This window comes from Rhipicephalus sanguineus, chromosome 8 (genome assembly GCF_013339695.2).
Source record: "Rhipicephalus sanguineus isolate Rsan-2018 chromosome 8, BIME_Rsan_1.4, whole genome shotgun sequence".
NCBI classification, from domain to species: domain Eukaryota; kingdom Metazoa; phylum Arthropoda; class Arachnida; order Ixodida; family Ixodidae; genus Rhipicephalus; species Rhipicephalus sanguineus.
The window spans coordinates 86,136,103-86,151,887 of record NC_051183.1 but is presented as its reverse complement, the minus strand read 5'-3'; the positions used below and the strand labels follow the sequence as shown (position 1 = coordinate 86,151,887).

The window sequence follows — 15,785 nt, the reverse complement described above, 5'->3', positions numbered from 1 at the left end:
CATGTTGGTGTCAATTGCAGTACTCTGGATCGCACGATTAGTTTACTGCTTACACAAAAACAGCACCGTTGAGTCATGCATGCGCACTATGAAGGACACGGTATCCACATCAATCACACCCAGTGGTACCAGGTGAGACCTCCTACTGCCATATGGAAGGGATCCTTTGAACACCATTCCTGAAGCCGCGATAGTCTATTTGCCACTTTTTTTCCTGTTACGTGGGAATCTCATCGTGCGCTCTAAAAAATATTTAGTACTAATTTGAGCCACCGGAGTGCAAGCCTATGCATATGCGGAGGGACGCCACCACGTTACTCGACAGAAGGCCAATGGAACTAAAAGATCCGTCATGAATTCTGCCTTTCTGTCGTTACATAACGTTCGGACTGAATATGGTTCCTGATGTCATCCAATACGCCTGGTTTATCCTCTAATCGCCTGGTGAAGTACCAACAACTGGACGCCGTATGGTTTGGGGCTCTCGATCTCCACCGTATCGCGTCGTCAGCCTCTAAGGTAAGTCGATAGAGTGAGCAACTGCACCATGTAGTTTATAGGGAAAGTCTACTGAACTACGTATAAACCATCGCGTCGTGCTTTAGATTTCTACAACTACACTATGAAACCGCTAACACCATGCAATAACTTTAGGTATCGTAGAGGCGATGCAAGCAAATTGAGAGGCCCATATCATACTACGTCCATTTGTCCGGCGTTCTCCTCCAGTATTAGACTGCTTGCTCTAATCCAGAATGCAGTTGTAGCAAAGAAAACCGCTCCGCCTGCGGGCCACATCATCTTGGAGGTGCATTCACAATCACAAGCCTTAATTTCCCCTTTTGTTAGTCAATATATTCTCGGAGGGTATAGCGCAAATATGTTTCATAACCTGGAGCAATATGGGACATGCTGACGCCAACAACGAGCGGTGCTTAAACTTAATGGTCATGTTTGTCAGATTATTGTCTCTGACTACTATTCTCCTTGCAATAAATTTTTTATCTGTTTTATTCAACAGTACTTCTTTAAGATGGTTGTGTAGTATCTCTTTTTTTTTTTGCTCGTAAAAGGTGCACCATTGGCACTAATTGCACAACACCTTAACCAGGAGCGTGAGCAAAAATGCGCCTGAAATGTTTTACCTGCGGTTATACACTCGAAAGTGAAATAGATAGTCGTGCATACTGTGGGTGTGTAACTTAGCTGAAAAAACAACACTTCAGGCATTTCAGATGTCCTCCTATGTATTCCTTTTCTATACATTTTCGCTCATTTCTTACTTGAAGTACCAGAAACTTCCTCGTGACTGGCATCCGCTGGAGATTGTTTAGGGACTCACACAATCGGTTTCCTTGTTCTTATTTTCATACACATGCCAGCAATATGAGAGCAATTCTGCTAAGATCACCATCGTAGTTGTCAACAATGCAGCTTCGTTCTGCAAACGCGGCCGTGCACCATTGATGTTTAACGCAATAAAAAAAGTTGTTGGCACCACGAAGCTTTCTTACTGGACTCATAAATCATTGCCAACGACATCATTCACCTAGAAGTTTTAGCGTAGCACCAGTACGCAGGAAGGCATCCCTAGCCGGAGCAACACCTCACGGCAGGAAATTTGGTGTCTTCAACGAAAAGGTGCCACAACATATTTACTTGAATGTTGTCACTGAAGATGTGCACCAAGTAATGCTCTGTTAAGGTTCTTAAGTAGCGTTATGGTGTTCTAACATTTTCGCATGATGTGGACGTCGGTGTTTGTAGCAGTTATCGAGGAAAGTTTTTAGAGCTTTGCTAGGTACATTGCGTCTCCATCGCGTTAATATAAAAAAATGAAGTTCAATATGTCCTATATGTCCAATATGTCCGTTGTATTGGGCTGGCTGCGGTGTTTAGTTTCTAATAGATATTACAAGATTCCGCGGCTTAGCCTGTATACATTCGTTTTTTTTTCTTTAGATTCACAATGAAAGGTTTAAAACAAAGCAGTTACGTACTTGGAAGAGAAGGCACAGTAGGAGGTGGACTTTTGCCTAGACAGAAGAAATAAAGTAATGCACGAAATAGACATGTTTAAGAGGGGAAAGATGGATCATAATATGTTTCCAGTAAAACATGCCAAAATTTTATTATTTCCGCGACATTTTATATCTTTGTGCTCACAATATATGCCGGGATGTGCCCTTGTTTGTCCACTTTCATTGGCGCAGTATATCAGGCCAGCATCGCAAGAGCAAGCCGTCCCACTAATCGTGGGATATATGTTCCTGCTGTCAGATATGCGAGTTACACAATATTAACTACTTTAATTCGGAAATGATTATTCCCCCTAATGAAGTAGGGCAAATGAAACTACCACACATTTGTTCGGACAGTAATCGCGTAAAAAGGGGGACGCGACAGAACAGACGACACTAGCGACTTCTTTTCTGTTCGCGTTTTTTCTGTGCCCTTTTTCTCAAAATGATGTACCATCTCGCGCAACATTCCATTCTCCTGCGGTATCTTTGTCTTGTTTTGCAGTGCCTTGATCTGTTGTCTAATGCCTTCATCGCTTGCTTTCTTTGCCACAAACTAATGAAAAAAAAAAAACAGACAATGAATACAAGCCAAGTATAGGCGACATGCTCTGTAGTATTCAACTGTAGTGTAGTACTTATGAAATCAGTGCGAAAAATTGGGGCAGCTGCGCGCTAGTGCTGCGAAGAATTAGTAAAAAACGGAGCGGTGCCTTCCCTTCCTTCTTTCTCCCCTCCTGGCCATCACATTCATTTACTACCACTTGCTATACTACACTACACAATACTATGCTGTGATTTACCCTCTCCCTCTGTCCCTCCTCCTCACCCTCGCTTTGTTTTCGCGCCCCTTGCTACACTATAATTTACATGAATATGCTACGCGTTACCCTCTCCCTCCTCTTTTCCCTCCTCCACACTCTCACTTCTCTTTACCACCGCCTTTCACTACTATCTATACATGGCTATGCTACGCTTTCTTTCATTCTCTTTCTCTTTCTATTTGTTTTACATTTCTATATTTCTATTTCTCTCTATCACTTTCTCTCTATCTTTTTCTCGGTATCTCGCCCATAGCACTGTAATCATGTGGTTAACATGAATGCTTGTCCTGCTAGCGAATAGCCGAGTGGTTACGACACACCGCTTCGGATCGTGGGCACGCGGGTTCAAATCATGTCTTTTCAAGAATTACTATCTTTTTTTATTACTTATTTCTCGACCTCTCTCTGTACTCATTCTCTCAGTCATCAGGGTTATTGCATCCCACGCCGGACGAATCGGCGCACGTGTTCTGGGAGCGAAGCAGAAGATGAAGAGGAAGATGAAGAGAGCGTGGGCCGGTTCATGGTGATGATGATTTCTGTTGACGAACTCCGCTGTTAAAATTAAGATGCATGGAAATACAACTCCTAGCCTGCTCTGCCAATCCAAAAAAGCGAGCCCATGATCAAGTCATTCCCCTTCTTTCGTTAATTCCCAGCGAGAGGTCCCTTCCGTGATAGTTGATGCCGTTAGATCAGTGAGATCATATACGACGATTCATTAGTCAGATACCACGTGTAACGGCACGCAAGTTGGCAAAAACGTGTCCCACACCCGCCGTCATAGCCGCGAGCACTACCAGATTTACCTGGACAGAAATGCCTCGTAATGTAGACGGGATGGCGACCGCCGCTGTGGCCCACTTGGTAGACCAACGGACGGGTTACCCGAAGGCTTTAAGTTCGCCCATCGGCGGCAAGTGTTCTCTTCGTCCACTTTTACTTCTTTACATTTTAATCATAATTACTTTAACCTATATTTAGGTGCTACAGAATAAATCTCCTATACTTTCCTTGGATTCATTGTTTGTTGGTTCACTAATTTAGGTGGCCGAGCTGCATGCCCGTTTTCCAAATTCCGCTAACAACCGTGCATTCCGCGCAGCCGTCGCTAGGGGCCAGTTTTTGTACTTACCGCCACCGCTGCTGCGGCGAACTGGATTGACACTAGTGATCGCCAGTCAGATTCATCGCCGGTCGTCGACACGACAGGCATGCCGATAGGGGGCACGCTAGGCATGTCATCTCCGTTAAAAAAAGTGCGGCTTCATCATAGAGCAGTGTGTAGTTGCTAGCCAGGAGAGATGGCGGCTCTACGAAAAACCCAGCTGCCTAATAGTGGCATATAGAGTAGTTCTAATCAGGGCATGGTCGAAGCGTACCCACTTGTCAAATGCGGCAACTATTCGTCCCGTAGGCATTTCCATTATTAAGTGAAGGTAAGTGAGGGCCGTACATGAGCACTGGTCGAGTCTTCCCCCTTTTCCGCCTTGTTATCGTGTCTTACTGCAAGGTTTGCGTTTGGTCATGCATATAGCATGCAGTTTCTCCGATTGCATACAATGTAAGACATCATAAGAAGCAGATACGTACCGTCATAAGGTGGTACAGGGAGAGGCTTATGCACTCTGTCCAAGCTCGGGTCGCCCAGCTCAACATAAGTCGGATTCAGGTGAGCTAAAGTGGCGAAATGACGAAAATAAGCCCAAAGAGGAGATCGCTTAAACCGAAGACCTATAATATAACGTTGGCTTTAAAACCGTTCGAGCATACCGCTGTTACGTCCCTCGGTAATGAAATGGCGTAACTGTTCATGAAGACTACTAACAAGTCGCCGTCTACGAGACATGGTGCACATGCAGAAACCCAAATGTTACTGCATCCGGTTGTTGTCTCCTGCTTTTGAGTCGTCAAAATGAATCGCTCTTATCCGTGGGGTAGTTTACCAAATACGCACATTCGCCTCCCTATCATGTTGTGCTGATTGGCTACACGATGAACCTATTACAAATATGGTCAACACGTTAAACTATGTTGCAATATATATAGGTTGACTTACGCCATTTCCTGCTACTATATTATAGGTGTTTTCCACAGAAACGTCTCAAAGGGTGGCGCAGAAAAAAACACGTGGCGTAACGTACAGCAGAGCTATATGCCGATCTTTTTGTCCGCTTTCTCCAATGCTGTCTTCCTGCCTTCTAGAATATCGCAGCACAAACATCGTGTACTACAGAATGTGCAGGTGCGAACAACGCAGACACGCAGATTTGTTCTTCGACAGGTAGAAGAATAGTTCTCGCACGGGAATGCTCTGTGCGTTCAGAGTAACTTTCTCTCCTTACTGTTTGAACGGTATTTTTTAATGCAAAGCATTTCTTAGCGTCCCGTTACCTTCGAATATACCTAAATTGTGAAAGGAGGACGTGAGTGTACGACGAACAGTAATTCGCAGGCCATGACATGAATAACATGAATTCCCTTGAAAATATGTAAGAATGCTCTGGTTGTGGTGGAACACGGAGAAACTTGTGGCACACGAAAACGCATTTTCCTGTTGTCATTTTATTTGTCCGTGTCTGTTTTGTGCACCACAAGTTTCACCCTGGCTTCCCTGTCTGGTACGTAATGAAATACTTTCCACCAGGCTCATGTGGCACCAGGCATGTGGCACATACCGCAGCCCTTGGCATGCGGGCATCCCGGCATTGAAAATGTCCACGCGTCCAGGTAAATCAACCTTGTAGTAGAAGATGCGGTGCAAGCGTCGGCGGCGTTATCGATGGAGGAAATATTGCAACGGAAGCTATGAATAAAAATTACGGTGCGAGCCGGAATCGAAACCAGGCATTCTGCTTGGCATTCACTCATTCTAACCCAAACCATGGCAGTGCTTCAAGCTGAGTCGCAAAAAGACCCTGTGCAAGCGTCAGATGAGGGCAAGGTCAGTTGCTGTTGCAATGTTGAATATCAGCTTTGATATTATTATAATAAACTTCCGATATGTACATCCATGACTACGCAAGGTATAGTAAGCTTTGCGCGAATGCACCAACGACCGCTACGTATAATTCGTGGCGACAAAACTGATCTCCTTGCATTAAAGGTATATCCGACGTTTCGTCGGAGCTTGAGTTACCCTTCACACGCCAGTGTACAGAGCGTACCTGTTAAGCCCAAAGTATGCGCACTACTCATTTTAAACAATGAATTATTTCGTAGCGCTTGGCTGCAATCAAAATATACTGCATAGGCTGCTACTCGCTGACTGATTCCCATGAAATTTCATTCCCACAATGAGTGGGATCGGCCGTATTTTTTTTCTTCTGTACATTATCAAGTATGAGGATCTTGCTTCTTGCCAAGGTTAGAGTAGCGAAGCGTACATGCGCTTCCTTAACGTACTTTCCTCTTCTATTATATCTATCTGATTCTCTGCGAACATTTCATTTCCATCTTATCCAATAATACACATTCTGGCATTGCATTTGTGTTGCAACATCTTGTTCTGCACCTAAACCGGATAGCATGAACAAACTTTCGTTGTGAACACTATAAAAACATTGCGAATAATTGATACAAGATGCCGTGCGTCATGTTTAAATATCCGAAAGTAAAATTCATTCTCACGCACACTGTTTTTTCTTGTATGTGTGCTTGTGTGTGCGTAGGTGTGTTTTGGTCACCTTGCAAAAACGACATATCGTGAGGAAGAGGATAATTTGCTCTGTTTCCAGAGCTTCCTAGCTCTCGAACATATTCTAACGAGGAGAAAGACAACCACTCCTACCACTTTCTTTGACTAAAATTCCTGTCATGCTCTCATCTATGCACGAACGACTTGTTAAAGAAGGACATGCAGTGCAGATGCGATATGAAATGAAACGATAAATTGTCCTATTCTTAATTTAATATCAACGTAAGTAAAATTAGAAAGCGCCACTTCTGAGCGTCACCGCAATTTTTAACAAATCAATCTATGTATGCAAACAGCGCTTTACTCCATCACATGTAACTTAAGCAAAAACATCTTGTAGCAGGCAAACAATATGAGCTTTCTCATAAATAACCTCAGGCAACAAACTCATTCGCCTGTAAAACGTAGCATAACACTAATCAGAATGGAGCATTCGTTAGTGTAAGCAACTTCATGCGCCAACATATAAAGAGTGTGCGCTTGAAACCGCCGAAACATACCTATTGGTTCAGTGCATTTAGGAATCTCGGACCGATAACGCCGCGTTGAAATCTTCTTCTTCTAAGCATTTTCTCACGAACTTGAGAGCGTTGCTTGTACACCTGTTCTAGGAACCCTTTCTTATACACGAACTATGCGGGATGGGTTCTTTTTTCCTCAATTATAAACTTTAGGCATGGTGATATGTCCATAAATGTTGTTACATTGTGAGCTGGAACACGAAATTCATTTTTATGTAAACGATTACTTGTAATGTAGTTGATATGAATGTGACATATTGACTGCAAGAGATGCCTATCCTTTTGAACGTTTTGTCATATGAACACCTTTGCACGTGCTAACTGCGCTTAGTCGCAGCCAGCTTTAAAAGGTGATTTTAGTGTTCCAGGTCATATTGCTCAGGACTATACATACATGTTCTGTTGATATTCATGATGTAAGCCAATGAAGCAAAAAAAAAACACATACCGTGATCTGGTCTTGGAGGAAGAGGATAATTTGCTCTGTTTATAGAGCTTCCTGGCTCTCGAACATATTCTTAAAGAAGAAAATAAAGTAAGGAGCAGAGAGAAATTTTCTAATCGAAAGATGTGCATCACAATTTCTGAAATGGATGTTTGTCATAATTTCTCTACAGAAAAGCGTGAAAGCATTTTCTTGTGTTCCTAGTACTTATATTTTCCATAGAAAATATCTATCTGGAAGTTGGGCTGTTTGAGTGCTTGCTGCTCATCACGGTGTTGTTGCGACCGCCAGTCTTCGCGTTCCCAGAAGGAGACAATTTTTTATTTTCCAATACGCGGCAAAAAGCTGCCTTGGTAATTTAAATACAAATTGTTATTCACCGTTATATATATGCTAAATAAAGCTGCTGTATATAGTATAGCGTTTCTTAATTCGTTAGGCTATATGTACTAAAAAACGATATGTTTTATATTGCTAAACTTTTGAGATTCGGTAATGCGCACCGCAATCTAAATACACGGGCCTCAACCCTTTTGGCTCCATCGAAATGCGACCTCCACGTCCGGGATTTCGTACAATGTTAGCACGTCTGTCCCTTCCATGCCTAGCACTATTGGCGATACCGTAAGATCTCTGGTGAAACATCATCGGTCACGGTGCTTCTCACTAGAACAGCTTTTTCTAGCAATGAACTGTGGCTGACGCTAAAATTCTGAAGCAAATACCCACAGAGGCCCAAAATCACGAGGTGTGCGATGAATGTTTTCGCGGTGAGAATCCTAAACAAATGCATTGTTTAAGCATCGTTCCAAGGAATTTTTTCGGCTCTATAAGTGGGTGGTTTTATCTCAGGTGGTAGTTTGAATTGGCAACTTAAATACGTTAGTTTCATTAATATATTGCAAACCGCTTATTAGATTTTGCAATTGCTGTAGCAACAGTAAATTTTGGTTCGTAGACACCAAAAATATAATTAAGTCTAAAAAGAAGTGATGAATATTTTAAGCATTAGCCGATATGACTTTTCGCAATAGTGAACACAATTTCGTCATTACTATCAATCATGGAAATATGCACTGCCTCTAATTTTCATGTAGTCTGGTAGGCTGTCGGAATGACACATTGTTCATTCAGCCGATTGCAAAACATGAAACAGCTGCAGGTCTCCAAATAACCATCTTTATGTGTCTATGCAGCCAATTACTTGTCCCTTTTTCACTTGGACTTATCAGGATATATCTATGAACGCCTTCGTGAGCGTCATACGGATATCGCTGTAGTGTTGTTGCTGTCTGCAACCTAACGTAATACTTTAAAAACGTATCTCTAGTACCACCGACCGATGACGGCGTTACGTCCATTTTATGCATCACTTCATACCTCGTTATAATGTATTCCGGGATCTTATGAGTCTCTGATAATGTATCGTGCGTTTTCAACTCGTCTTCTTACCACATACCATACATTGATATGCGCAAATAGTTTTAGCAATAGCACATTAACTGCATCACTGCACAATGTAAGTGGACGTTGACTGATATGTAATAGATGCACGTCGTGTCCAAAGAGGAAAAACGAGACCTCGTTACGCCCTATTAATACAACGCCTATCATACTATCTGGCAAGCCACTGACGCTATTTCTTCATTTGTCCTTGCACATGACTCATACTCAATTGTACTAATGACAATTATCCCGTGTATCAACCTCACATAGGGACCACTGAGCCATCTTATAGCCATCCCTCCCAATTTCTCTGTTCTTGCGCTCTCGTTCATCTATTCTTTCAAGTACAAACAACTTATTCGTGAAACACGTGCAATTGAGATGTTTATGAACTCCCAATAAAGAAGTTCTACAGTTCTTAATTTCACCTACATATTTATAGGCTGATTACACGACGGTTTAAAACGACATTGCAATTTCTACCGATGCAGCCTCATTCTTCACTGAGCGCTGTAATTTATTGTCCTCCACAGATCACAAATCGGCTTACAACACAAAGAGATTGTAGTCAAATGCTTTTATAGATTTTTTGCCCAGAGACCTTGCCACATAATGTGCTCACTGACTGTGCTCTAAACCGTGAAAATCTCCATACAACTATGTCACATACATGGTTCGCTCACAACAGTAGTCAATAATTACCTAAGCTCAAATATATGAGTCGTACACTACGACCTTGTTCTGAGTGTGGTCTAAAGCGCGAGAAATCGACACATTTTTGCGATTTCGAATGTACGCTTTCCTTTTTTAAGTTAGCTTTGTAAGAAGAAAAAGAAAATACACACCGTTCTTTTTCCCGACTGCATGTACGTACGTAGGTGGTCGTTGGAACGTCGACACAAACGAAAAGAAGCCCAACAACAATAAAATGCTCTGGCCAAAGGCCTCCATCATAATTGGTGGCCTAAAAAGAACGCCATTAGAGGGTTACACTCGCAGGCACCTGAATAATTGATTTGATATATATATTAGTGAATTGCACTTGTCACTTCCTAATTATTATTGCTGCATGAGGTCTTATTGTCCCGTTCTCCTAGCATTTTTTTTCTTGTCACATGGCAAAGGTGTTTTGTTTATTAATCATTGCGAGATTCGCACTTGCTACATCGGTCGAAAATGTCGCATAATTCATCGATGAACATCTTTGGCATACTTTTGGTCAGTTTCGGCTGATTAATATAGCTGAACATACAAGACGCTGGTGTTGAGCATGAAAATGACTCCAGCACGACCCTCGGCTAAAAAATGATTTGTAGGTGACATGTTGGTTAAAACAACCAAAATCGATAACATGAGGCTACCATCGTAAATGTAAAGAATGGTATGAATGCATAATACTTACTTAATAAAAATTACAATAAACTTACTTCATACAGAGAAATTATAGAGCGAACGAAAATAGCCTCAATGCATAAATGAACAGCAACGCATAAATGAACAAAATAGCATAAATGAACAGCAACGCACTTAAAGCTGATTCAGGGGCATAGGCAAATTTTTTTGGAGATGGTGGTGTTCAACCACCACCTTTGTATGTTGGTGTACGTGCCTGTACACATACAAACTTGAAAAATGTCGGTGGTTGAAACCTTCCCAGCCCTCCTCCCCCTGGCTAGCCCAATGAGGTCAGGGAAGTATTCCAGCATAAATAAAACTTTCACGCCCCTGCATTTTCGTTCATTCGCCTCCACCCTAACGCTCCAGCTCAGCCCCCTTTTGAAACTTGCCCTCTCTTCCATTTGTGTTTTCACTGGAGCAGAGGTTACGAAGCATACATAGGCCCTGTTTAAAGTATGCAGTCACCGCCTTGAAGAAGGCAAGACCAGTTGTCGGAACGTCGGCTCCAGCGACACGTTGTTTTAAGGATTTTTGATCGCTTGAAGCTTCATCTTCGCCTTAAGCTCAGCCTTGCTTGGATTTGGACATCTACAATTAACAATATATTTTAAGTGAATCTAAATTATTTGCCATTAGTACACTTCAAAACGAAACTGCATGTTGAGTAGCAATTTGGACATAGACGTATGTTTGATCTTCATAGTGTATCTGATTGCTTAAACAGGACATCATGTGGCTAACATGATAATATTAGCCATCCTGACGATAGTCTAATGTTGCTACGCCTTTAAGTGCTGAAGTCCTCAAAACATGGTGGGTTAACACAAGACAAAAAAAAAAAAAACAGCACCAGCGATGTTGATCAGTTAGGGTTAGCTGAACATAAACTTACTCCTTGTTTCGCCACTGCCGAGAACGCAGCAGCTACACTGAAGTCAAGAGAATCGGTGGAACAAACACTTTAACGGGAAGGGTAGCTGCCATACAAAGAGTGAAATATATACTCAACTTCATGGGTTGGGTAACAATATGACAAAAAATGATTTCATGCTCGGCTAAGAATAACGCGACCGTTTCTTTTAACCAGAAGATTTTCTTTGTTATAGGCTTCAAAACCATCATTTATGCAATTGATTTATCCAATGCCGAAGTACCTATCGGTTAAAGTCGTCTGAAACTAACTGATGATTCACCATGCAGCGTTATTGTTGCCGTTGAACGTGATCTGCGTAGGCTTCGACACATTACTTATACTGTACGCCACCCGGGCGCGTCGCGAAAAATTAATGTAACCATGAAATGAAGAAACACAACGTGCCTAGAACACGTCGTTCAATGGCATTTGATGATGTCAGTTGATGACGTTCTTTCCGTTTCGTCATTATAAGCATTGTCCACGAATGAAATTGTTCCATCATATTCTAGCACCACAATTCATGCTTTGGGATTTTTCTACAATCTTCTTTCCGGAGCATTGTGAAATGGTGTGTTAGATTATCTTAAATTGATGCACTTAATCAACATACAACTGATACAAATACAGATGGCCGGAAGCTAGCCGAAGACTAGATATAATAGGGGGCCATCAGGACATCGATAGCAAAATGAGACATTGCGCTACGAGAGCCCACAACGAGCTGATCATTTTTCCCGCGTCCCTATCTCTGTCTCCAGGCGTGACGCCCAAACGCACAAAGCAGCAGCACCGCGCGAGGGCGCCGCGTGTTAGCTATTAACATAGTGACACTCCTCCCATCTTAAGAAGATTAACTACGGGGAGCACCTAAGCACTGGTTTTCTCGACTTTCTGCTGCGTCACAGGATTGGTGTGCAAGGCGCAGCCACGGAAGATTCACTGTCCACAGGAACACCACGATCGCTTGCAGTAATGTGTTTTGGCACAGCCCCTTTCAGGCGAACGTTTTGTAGATGGCTCGGCAGCCTCTTGGTCCGGCATATCCGGAACAGTTGATTCAAGGAGAGGAGACTGGTCCTGTTGTGGTATGGCCGCAGCACTAGCAGGGGAAAGCTCGTCCGTTTCAGTAGTAGCCGGTGGCCCTGTCTGGGCAAGACGCAAGTGGTCACCGTGTTGGTGCCAGATACACCTATCGTCGAAAATGACACGGGCCGACGGCGGAGTGACGTCGACAACACTGGCCCGCACCCATGGCGCTCCCTATCGAAAGTTTCGCACATACACGTTGTCTCCTGGTTGCAATGACGGAGCCTGCTGGGATCCTCTGTCGGCATAAAAATTCTGCTTAAGTTGTCTTAGAAGTACCGACGTCTGCGGGCTTGGCCGCAAGACATCCAACGGTGCCTTGAAGGCTCTGCCTGTCAGGAGTTCTCATGGTGGCCGACCCGTTATTTCGTGAGGTGTAGTCCTGTAATGGAAGAACAGGGACAGTTGTGTTTGGATGTTGCCCGACCCAGATTTCTTGAATTTGTTCTTGACAGTGTGTACTGTTCGCGCAGCAGCACCGTTGGACGCAGGGTGATACTGCGATACCAGCATGCGGCGTATTCCATTTTGAGTCTAGAATTCGAGGAACTGTGCACTGGTAAAAGCAAGGCCATTGTCCGAAACTATTATGTCGGGAAGGCCGTGCTAGGCAAATGCCATTCGAAAGACGGAAATGGTAGCGTCTGCAGATGTAGGTGACACAGGGATGACTTGTATCTATCTCGAGAAGGCGTCCACTATGATCAAGAATACATGCCCTAGAAATGGTCCCCCGAAATCAATGTAAAGAGTAGACAAGGGTCGCTGTGGAAGAGGCCAGGGTGTGTGCTGCACTGGCTGGGCAGCTCGATGTTGAGCCTGGCACGTAGCGCAGCTTTTCAAACTGTTTACAATGTCATTGTCAATGCCTGGGTAGAAGACATGGCTCCTAGCAATCATCTTCTTCTCGATCCCAGTGTGGCTGGCACGGAACACGCCAAGTACCTGGGCCAGCAATATTTTCGGAATCACGACTCTTGATCCCCAAGTAGACAGCTTTCATGGAGACTGAGTTCCGCACTTCTGTCTATGAAAGGGTTTCACTCTGATCCCGCTGTGAGGCTTTCTCCTTTCAAAACAGATAGGACAACATGGCTCAAAACTAGATCGTCCCTTGTGTATCGTGCTACAACAGTTGGTGAGAGGTGTTGTGGATATGCCTCCTCTAGCACGAAGATCTAAGCAAGGCGAGGAACTGTAGTGCAGTCGTTAGGCAGCGGCAGTCTACGTCTACTAAGCGCACCGGTATGCCCGAACTATTTGCCAGGTTTCTAGGCAAGTTTGTAATTGTAAGCCGATAGCTTCAGAGCCCATCTGAATACTCTTGGCGAAGCTTGCACAGGAACATGCTTGTTGGCACCCAGGAGTCCAAGAAGTGGATTGTGGTCAGTGTGTGCTTCAAATGGTATGTCCCACAAGTACTGGTGGAACCTATCCACGCCGAACACCAAGGCCACTGCTTCCTTGTCAAGTTGACCATAGTTTTGTTCTGTTTTTGATAAACTTCTCGAAGCAAAAGCAGTTGGACGTTCTCAGCAAGCGTCGTCTTTCTGCGCCAAGACTGCTCCTATGCCGTAATATGATGCATGACAGCTGAAACACACAGGCCTGTCAGGGAGGAAATGTACGAGAACTAGAGCTGAAGTCACCAGACGATTGCAGGCAGTGAAAGCACCTTGCTGGTCCCTTTCACACTGCCACTACTTTCCATCACAAAGAAGCAAGTGCAACGGACGGAGAAGTGCAGAAAGGTTGGGGAAGAAACGCCGGTAGAAATTGACGAGTCCCGAGAAGCTTTGAAGTTCCTTGACATCTTGTGGCACAGGACACGACTAGATATAATAGGAGGCCATGAGGACCTCGATAGTAAAATGAGACATGACGCTACATAGGTCAGAACGAACTAACTCTCTATTTTTCCCGCGTCCCCATCTTTATTATATTACTGATTAGTGGTCTGTGAAATGGAGAGACAATGATTCTTGAAGTGGATCTAATCTAAAGATGGCAATGACAAGGTCTATGTATGTTCCTCGGGTGGTTGTTCGTTTTTCTAGTCATATGAAGTGGAGTGTAGAGCGTATCGAGACAACATATACTGTACAATCCAGTCGCTGTCCATAATGCCCACGTTGAAGTCGCCGACTAGTATAAAGGGTTTGTGCTTGTGCTATGTTTCGTGGTTTTAATCGCAACATACACTCATGTTTCGCCTTTGAAGAGGAAACGCCGCGGGGTTCTAAAGTTGTCTCAGACCGAAGCTCTTACGAAAGCATTTATTTATTTATTTAAAAATTCCTTACAGACATCCATTGAGGCATTACGTAAGGAGCAATACAAAAAAGTGAACTTCCGCAGTACTTACATAACAGGAGGCGTCATAGATCATTTCATCGTAAGAGCCATCCAGGATTTCCACCAGCTGTGCCCCTCGCACCCCTCGCACTTCACTACTCTTAGACCCCTCGTAGCCGCGATCACGAACGGATCCGATTAACAAGTGCGGTCCACCTGCTGGTGCTCACTGATCACGCTGATGATGACCTTGTTCAGGAACTGTCAAGAACCCTTTCTACACATACACACGGGTTCGTGAAACGTGCGTGCGTTCCCATCATAACAGATAAGTATAAGCGTAACAACTGTAACGCAACTATATAAACTGCAACTGGGACTGTAACGTACGTGCAGTGCGCCTGCGTGTACCACTCGGCTGTTTGTATATCCAGGGGAACGTTGCTGAATGAAACTTAGTTGCGAGTAACGCCTGTCCTGTGCATTTGTGTTTCTTCTTTGTGCTGTTCGGATTCGCGCTATCCAGTATTGAAGAATATAAGCCCTACATGTGAGCTTACCGCGTCTGGTTATGGTAACACCCACGTTGCTGTTGGCATCGTTATGCAACTGTAAACAACTGGTTAAATCACACATATGCGACTCTTCAGCATATTAGTGTGTTTATACCACTTCCACATTTCTCTAGCATCTTTCTGTAACGTTTCGCTCAGTATGAAAAATTACGCCACAGTCACCATCCCGCGCATGCTTCGCATAACATCGATTCCCACGGTACGTGGGATCTGCCGAATTTTTGTATTTGCGGCCATGCGTAGTAAACAGAAAATCAAGAAAAATGAATAGATGGAAAGTTAGAACCTGCCTAATCAGATGTTTTGCTAACCGATATACAACTTTCCCATTGGAATTCTTGCGCAGCTTCGTTGATTCAAAAGTTAGTTAATTAAAGTGTCCTAATGAAGCAATTATTAGAACACAAAAATTATCTGACTTACTCCAGGCAACAACCAGAAATATGTATTTGGTCGCGTCGTCATTCAGTGTGTCGGCATATTTTTAATCTCCTGCTAGATATAGCTAGGCCACCCTGTGTGTGTATATATATATATATATATATATATATATATATATAT

General features: G+C 43.4%; 1 long non-coding RNA gene across 1 annotated transcript; it reads right to left on the bottom strand.

Moving 5' to 3' along the window:
- Positions 1–2,001: 2,001 nt before the first annotated feature.
- On the bottom strand, positions 2,002–7,581 carry LOC125759567 (uncharacterized). The gene is made up of 3 exons (XR_007417170.1): positions 7,512–7,581; positions 4,439–4,522; positions 2,002–2,036 (listed from the first exon to the last, which is right to left on the bottom strand). It is a non-coding gene; the product is annotated as an uncharacterized LOC125759567 (long non-coding RNA).
- Between the last annotated feature and the right edge of the window lie 8,204 nt (positions 7,582–15,785).